Genomic DNA, 8,819 nt, shown 5'->3' with positions numbered 1-8,819 from the left:
CGACATGTAGTCGAACCAGACCAGATTAATAATCGCCGGATTATAATTGGTCATGTACTGACATTTTGTAATTGAATGTCAAGACAGGTTAATGAACGCCGGTTTACTCCATAATAGGGTGATAATAGAAAATCAAACCGGGCAGATGGCCCCCGGATTAGGACTTGACCGTGTTTCTTCAATTTGTAATTGATAGTTGAACCGGATTAAAACGTTGTCGGTTTAAAAAAATCCAACAAAAATCAAATAACAGTTATGAAAAAATATGGAAGCAAAGGCAAAGGTAAAAACCGTTTGCAAAAATATGCTATACTGAGCTGATCAGATGGTATTACCATGGTCGGACAGGACCAAGCCCCCAATAGGAGTGACAATGATTCAAGTCAGCCAGGTCCCCAAATGATTCCTGGCATATATGCCAGATCAAGAGGCGTGGCAATGGTTTGGGTTCAACCAAGCCCCCAAGTGATTTTGTGGCCTTAGGCCGACCAAGAGGCGTGACTGGTTCAGACTTGACCATGTCCCCAAGTGATATGGTGGCTGTCGCCTATCAAAAGGTGTCGCGTTGGTTCGGACACGACCAAGGCCCCCAGTGATGTATAAAAAGCAAATGTCAAGGGGTAAACCGGAGTCCGCTTTAAAAACAGAGCCACTCCATGTAACCACGCATGATAAGAAAGACAGAGACCCCGCTTTATGAAGCAGAAGCCCCCATGTGATCAATAATATGTTAGGCCAATAAGGCAGGATACCCATGTTTGAACCGCGCATCATGGCAGCAGGTTCTCTTCGGTAATTTTTAACTTTTTTGCAAGAGATAAATTCTTCTTGAACCGGGATCTTGAACCGGATAGTGAGAGCTTCAAAGCTTTGTGGGAGAACAGACATCCCTTAAACAGGATTGCAAACCGGAATCTTCATTTTCAGCCAGAAATTTTCTGACGGCCTTTCAACTCGAACTTGCGAGAAATTAATTCCTTTTTGAACCGGACACATTTTTTTTAAAACGGATTTGAGAGCTTCATGGCTTTGCAGGAGAACAGATTTCCCTTGAACCGGATTGTAACCCGGATATTTGAGAGCTTCAGTGAGACTGACTTCCCTTGAGCCGGATTTTAAACCGGAATCTTTTCTGATGATCCGGAACTTCTTCATTGAGCCGGGATTTTGTAACTGTCATATACTTTCTAAGCCGGAAATTTTCTGACGGCCTTTAAGTTTTTATCAATATAACAGGAGCCTCCAGTATCGGGTTATCTGTCCCTCCATCGTCCTCAGGTTCTTAATTTTGCTGAAACATAACCCTCGAGTTTCAAAGGTGACTCGAGGAGTTTTCTTGAGACTCTTCATATGTGACCGTGATGTAAACCGGCATAAGTTGTATATCATCGGTGTTGATAGCCCGATGTGAATCCACTGAGGATTGATGTAACTGCGGCGGGTTATAAATGATCCCGTATGAGCCGTGTTCAGCGACTCGGTCAATGGTTCCTTCCAACTGGTGATTTGAAGTTAGCCAAACTGTAGTGGCGGCGACTTGTGCGCCTGCCCATTGAGCCATCCAGCACGGGCGGCGGTTGATAGTATATGATAATTTGCCTCCCTTTTGTTGAAAGAAAACTGGGCTACCCAAGCAGTGACTGGCTTTATATTCAATAAGCAGCTCATGCAGACAGGTGCGACCCGGTGTGTTGATGTAAACTAGGCCGCGAGAGACGGACAAAAAAGATAGATAGCTGAGTCGGCCGCGGTGTTATAATCCGGCGTGGACGGGCGAGTTGTCCTCCTCGTTGTAAGTCAGCGCGGATGCGTGAACCGGATGTTAAACCGGTGCGGATGCGCGAGTCGATCACACGCGCAGTCCCGACTAGTTGATGTAGACCGGGCCGCACGGGCGGCGGCTTGTGCGCGCCCATTCATCGGGTAATATGGTATGGACTATTGCCGGGAGGAATATTGTCAGCCCGTGCTCCCCACATTTATAGTGAATGATTGTCCTGTATATAAAAAATACATAGATCAAAGTAACTATTCTTTGACAAAACTAATACGTGCTAATAAATAAACCTTAGATGGATAGCACCTGATTCGTTTAGGCCGGAAATTATCCGCCGTGGAGTTTGATGATCACTATGGTGATGCTGAAATCAATCACGGCCGAACCGACCGCAGCGTGGTAAGCCGGTGCAGATGGGTGAGTCAGTCATAACGTCTGATGACAGATGATAGTAATGCTCCATGCGGTCCCTCATCAAACCAGTTGTTCAGTAAACCACGGCGCTGGGCGGCTCTTGGTAGAGGAGACGGAGTCCACAGCGGCAGACCGACAGAAGCTTGGCACGAATCGCACAGACGGGACGCGCAGTGGCGCAAGCCGGCAGAGGGCGCACGTGGTGCAGCAGTGGGGCGAAGCGAAGGGCGGGGCGGCTTGCAGGCAGAAGAGGGTCGGTCGGCGACTCGAGGAGGAGCAAGTCCAAGCAGCTTCAGAGGCGGCCGGGCGGCTTGGCCACGGCAGCATGGCGAAGGCGACTCAGGCGTGTGACGGCAGAGGGAACGGCGGCGGAGGCGACCGGCTCGGACGTGAAGTCAGCGGCCGACGACTCGGAACAAGGCTGCGTGATGGCGGCTTGAGGCAAAGCCATAGTTGTTTTAATAAGGCTGTAACAGCCAGGCGGCTCAGCAGCAGCCTGGGGCATAGACGGCTTGGTGAGGCCCCCTGCGAGGCGGAGGCGAGGCCAGGAAGATGGCGGATTGAAGAAAAACGCGAGGGCGGCCTGACGCAGTTGCAGCGGTGGCTCGACGTAGTTTGAGATCGGCGTCTTAGCAAAAATGCCCCGATGAAACGAGATATGGCAACGAAGTGGAGCAAGGCCAGATGGAATCTCGTATGAGGAGGCGGAGTTGCGCAAACGACAATATAGAGTTTAGGGCGTGGTCAACTGTCTCACGTCCGAGTCCTTTCTTCTTTCCCTTCCATCTTCCGATGACTCGACGGCTGAATCCAGATGGATAGATCGATTGAGTACAGGTGTACATGATGTACTATTGGTAGTAGTAACGGATATACTAGTATTAAGCTTTCTTGATTCCCAAACGGGAGTTGCTTTCATCAATCCTCAGTAGCCCCGCCATGCAATAATTGTTTATTCCTTGGATCACTGCGGCTGGGTTAAACATCAATCCGTACTGATGTGGACGCGAAAAAGAGTAGGCATCTTGTCCGGTCCGTCTGCAGCGGGCAAAACGATCTGTGCTCGGATTCGATGGGTCGCCGTGCAACGCGTGAGGCGCCGCACGCAAACCCTAACATCTTTAAAAATCTCGTATCCGCCGGTTCCCAAAGCTTTAACCATAATTCTGATCTTCCAACGAAAAATTTGGCGGCTCTTCTGCGTGATTCTTTTTCATCTCATCAATCGCGAGCTTCTCGATCCTGGAATTAGGTCCCTCCAAGAACTCAACACCACCGTGCGCACGCCCCACGGTGGGCGCCAACTGTCGTGGAATTGTCACGGCAGATGTCCTAGGGTGAGGACTTAGTCGTGAGGCCAACGCATCTATGTGGTAGCTTGAGAGGGGTTGAGCGGAATCGAGAGACGCAACATAAGACAGGGATTTAGAGAGCTTCGGGCCCCGGGAAACATCATCCGGTAAAAACCCTACATGCTGTTTGAGGCTAGGTCTCATTATCATCACGAGGGAGTCGCCGTAAACCGGCTCTCCTCTTTGTGTCTAGCCCTAAGATTGTTTCTTCTTGCTTGTAGCTTCTAGCTTGTCCCTCTTTGGGGAGCCCTGCCCCTCCTTATATATGTTGAAGGGGCGGGTTACATGTGGAGTCCTATTAGGATTAGGACTAGTCTATCTCTAATACAAACCGGATACAAGTCCCGGTCTTAACTCTTTGTAAGGTAAATATTCCTTTCCCCTTAAACCGGCCCACCATAATATGAACCGGCCTTCATGAACCGCCAGACGGGCCACCGGGTCTTGTCGCTCCTCTGGCCCGCCTGCCGGATTACCAATGAACTGTAAACCGTCTGGTCTGTGCAGGTCACCGGTGAATCGCCAAGTCCGGCCGGCTTATCCTTCCAGCCGGTTTACGCCGCGGGGCATATCCCCGACACAGTCGGAGGGCCTGGTTGGGGCCGACTTGCTGGACGCCTTTGTGGCGCGCCGAGTCCTCCCTCTCCAAGGCCAGCCTCATATGATCAGTCAGATGAGCGACCACCGGGACCAGAATCGTATGTGCACCAAGGAGATGCCCCGCGCAGAAGTGGCGAACATGGTGAACCACATCGCGAACTGCGAGCTCGCGGCGGACTGGCTGTTCGGCAAGGAGCCATACTCGCGCGCCAACCCCCCTCCAGTGGTAAATCACATCTCTTTATTGCTTTGTTTTCTTTATAGCCGAATCCGACTTCTAATCTTCATTGGTTTCTCTGAGTTAGAACCCCCTCATTCAGCCCGCAGCCGGCGTCGCAAGACTGCCCCACGAGTTCGTCCCCAACCGAGCGGAGAGCGATGTTGATGACCCCGACTTGGGGGCGGCGGCGATGGAGGCTGATGCCGAAGGTGGGGGAGGAGGAGCGGGAAGCGGCCTCAGGCCCTCGGCCACCTTCGCTGACTGGCCTGAAGACGACGCCGAAGGGGAAGTCGTCCCACGCCACCAGCCAAGGGTCGCCGGCATGCCGGCTCAATGCGGCGAAGGTGGGGTCGCTTGTACGTGCTTGTGGAGTTGCGGATGAAGGCCTCGGTGAAGTCGACCCAACTGTTGATGCTGCGGGGCTTCAAACTGTTCAACCATGTGCGGGCCGTGCCCTGGAGCATGAGTGGAACATACTTCACGGCAACACACTTGTTGTCGTTTGCTATGTTGACGGCCCTGGAGTAGTCAACTAGCCAATCTTCCGACTTCACGGAGCCGGTGTACTTGGGCGTGTCTCGGGGGAGCGTGAACCCTTTGGGAAAGGGCTCGTCTCGGATGCGGGGTCCGAAACAGGGCGGGCCCAGCTCGTCTTCTTCTTCCAGCGCCAGGGATCGGTGGAGTCGGTCGATCCGGTGGCGGGCGTCGTTCTCCCCGACTCCCTCTCGGCAGCCAAGGCGGTCGCCGAGAGTCGGATGTTCAACAGGTGGCGGGGAGACTCGCCTTTCTCTTTGTGGTGGGGGAGGCAGATAGTCGCCCTACCATTCCACTGCTCTTGGGCGGTCGTCTTGGTCGCGCTCGATGGTGATGCGAGTCCGACTGTGGCTGACAGCCGGATCCTTCTGTTTTCTTCCGCGGACACCGCCAGTCGGTGTCTGAGACGTCGCGCCTTGATCTCGGCGGGGAGGCAAGTCGTCGTTTTGTCGTTGCGGCGCCTCCGTGCGGCAGCCAGCTTCGTTCTGCGCGGCATCCGCTTTGAGGAGCCGCTGGACCCGCTCGGTCATCAGGCGGCGCTCTTCGCCTTCGAAGTTGTCTAGCTCGTCCGCCGCCGCCTGGGCGGTGCGGATGTTCTCCGCAGGCGTGGCATACACGGGGCGATCGGCCCCAAACAGGTTGGCGATGGCCACGCCGCGTTGCCGGACCGCGCCTAGGCGGCTAGGCCCAGTCGGGGCCGGCGAGCCGCCCACAGCTCGATCCATCTCACGCTGGTAGGCTTCTGACAAGCGTCTCATGCTTTCCAGCTTCTTCGCGCCTTCGATGAGCTGAAGGCGGCGCGCCTCCAGCGTCTCGGCGTCAGCGTCCTCCAGAATGGGTGCAGTCAGGTCTTGCAGAGCTGCGTCGAGTGGGTCATGAGCTCCCTCACCGGAGTGCTCGCCATGACTGATAACGAGCACCTGCGTGACGGTGCTCCCGCCGCTCTCCTCATGAGGGAGCGGCTCGTCGTAGATCACCACATTGGTGGGGAACGTGTCGAGCGACACGCTGTCGGAGTCGACCAGCATTGGGTCGGTGGAGCCTACGGACTCCAAGTCCACGGCGGGCTCGCCGGCGACGTGCAGTTGGTCGAGGAGGCCCGCGAGGAGGCTCTTGGGGCCGCCCGTGCCTGCGTCGGATGCAGGCTCGTCAGAGATGCAAACCTCGCCAAGAAGATCGGCGAGGCAGCTCGCTGCGCAGGCGTCGTTGATGCCTTGCGGCACGTCGGGGCAAGCGCCATCGGGCGTGCCGGGCTGGCTACGCTCGCTGGGGAGGAAAAGGGTTCCCGTCCAGAGCAGGTCTCCGGACGACGGTGCACCTCGCCCCATGGTGGGCGCCAAATGTCGGGGGTTGGGTGCGACATATGCCAAAGGATGGCTTATCATGGTGGGAGCGAGTAGAACGTCGCAGGTGCCAGGAAACGGGATGAGGCGAAGACATGCACACCGGCGGATCTTACCCAGCTTCGGGGATCTCCGGGAAGATAACACCCCTACTGCTGCTCTGCGGGGTCTCTGCATGGTCACTAAGGCAAAGTGATTACAAGGTTGCTCCTAGAGCTGTATTCTGGAGGTAGGAGATGGCAAGGCTAGCTCTCCCCTTCCTATATGATCTGGTCTAGTGCTAATGGATTCCAACCCTTTGCATGGGTGCCCCGGGGGGTTTATATTGGCCTACCCCCCCGGGGGTACAATGGTAATCCGGCTGGGCGCAGGGCCCAGCCGTCTGTCTCTCAGGCCGCAGTCTTCTCCGTTGACTGGTGGGGTCCGCCGACTGGTGGGCCCCGCCGACGGGTCCGGTACTGTAGCCGCGCTTCTAATGACGCAGGCTTGGTCATGGGGTCGTGGCAACAGTGCCGCCGTCTATCGGACGATCACTGTCGCCATTCCCTGTCTTGTCTGGTTAATGGCGCGGGGGGCCCGTGGGAGGGGCCGGCCGACTCAAGGGGGGCCGACTCCCACGGGTCCGTCTTCGGGGCGTACTCGCTATCTTCTGTGCTCTCGCTGACGGGCGGGTCCTGCCGTCTCTGGGTCGTACAGGTAGGCCGACGTGGGCACAGTGCGCCGCCCACTAAGGCTGAAGTCAGGGCAGGCATGGCAACAGTGCCGCGCCTCGATGGAGATCTCCAGCGATATGGCGCACTGTAGCCATGCCAGCTCCTCGTAAGCAGGGGGTGACGGCCATGCTATGACGGCCATGCTGGAAGTCGCCGGCCATGAGTCGGCTTCTCTTGGAGTCGCCGTCTAGGACTCGGCTTATCTTGGAGTCGCTGCCTTGGACTCGGCTTATCTTGGAGTCGTTGCCTGGGACTCGGCTTATCTTGGAGTCGCGCCTGGGACTCGGCTTGAGGGGCGCAGCCTGCCCCGATGTCTTGAAAGGCTCTAGGCCTCGGGTTAGCCTACTCGTGGCCCATTACTCTGCTTATCGAATGAACAACCACAACTTTTCAACGGTAGCTCCAAATTAGGTGATTCCGAAGCCCACGTCTTTGTTTTGTCGAGCCCATTCTGATGGAATCATTTTCACCATGTTTGAACATTCTGAAAATGACCATTTTGCCCTTGCATGTAAACAGCCCCCTCCGAGAGAGAACTGTTTCCGGCAAATCTTTCCGCTATGATTTCACACTTCTTCCCGGAGTATTTGTCGACCCCCAGGCAAGCCAACCTCTTATCATGAGCCCTTAAATTGCATGTTGACTTTGCTAACACCTTGTGTGTGTGTGTGTAGTTGCAGTTGTTTCTTATCGTTTTCGTTTGCAGTCACTCCATTATGCTTAACATGTATGCTTGTGTTTTTCATGATATCTTTTGCCATGTTAATTAGAATATTGTTATTGATAATGCCTTGTCACTAATCTACATTATTTTCATGTCATCGTTATAAAATGTTATGATGATTGTAATACACCGTTGATATGCTAGTACTTGGTATTGTCATGTTCTTTGTGCTATAGTTGTTCACTTGAGAAGCGTGGTATTTTATTAAAGCATTCATATGTTGCATGCTGGTTGTTGCATTCATGTTAAAAATGCTTGCATGAGGATTGATGATGGAGAATTTAATACTATGACTTAATAACAAACCTCCTCCATCATCAATGGGATCGAGTCATAGTGCCACCAAATCAAGCTTTTCTTTCCAGTGCAGCCACATTTGCCTGTTATGGCAAACCCTAACTGGGTCTATTGTCATGCCTCTCGCCAGTGCCTCCAACGAGGGAAGGTTATGGGCGTGCAATACCCTGGCCCAGTAAACAGACATAACCTTGTGTGCCCATAGTTGGTTTTGAGCTCATGTCCCCGTTTGGGACCGTTTTGCCATGATGTGGCCGTTTTGCCACGACGGTGGTCTTTGGTGTCTGGGGTAGACACGGGGCCACCCATGACTTAGCCCAGTGGGGAGTTAGTCGGAGTGGCCGGGAGAGTGTCATGGGAGTAGGACGGTTTTGTCGGAACATCGTTGGTCCACCCGAATGGTAGTGCGAGGCCATGGGTTCCGTGGTGTGGGTACGGTGCGCTACCTCTGCAGAGTGTATTTAATCTACCGATAGCCACGTCCTCAGTCATGGGCACAAGTTCGTAGTAGGTCACACTATCGGGTCTTGGTTGAAATGGAGGATGAAACTAAAACAACTAAGTTGGTGAATAATGTGTAACAAATAATGAGGTGACTTGGACTATGAGGCAGTCATGAGTACTCACGAGGATGTGTTGATATGATCACGAGACAAGGTCTCAGTGAATGTTGAACCAAGAGTGGCTTCATTTGTGATCCATGAGTGATCACCGTTTTGGTTGCGAGGCAACCCGTTGAACCGAGTATGGTTCCGTTTGTGATCCATGAGTGATCACCGTTTGGTTACAAGGTAACCCGTTGAACCGAGAATGGTTCCGTTTGTGATCCGTGAATGATCACCGTT

The sequence above is a fragment of the Triticum aestivum genome, chromosome 5B, assembly GCF_018294505.1.
Source record: "Triticum aestivum cultivar Chinese Spring chromosome 5B, IWGSC CS RefSeq v2.1, whole genome shotgun sequence".
In the NCBI taxonomy this organism is placed as follows: domain Eukaryota; kingdom Viridiplantae; phylum Streptophyta; class Magnoliopsida; order Poales; family Poaceae; genus Triticum; species Triticum aestivum.
Note: the sequence above shows the minus strand (reverse complement) of the source record.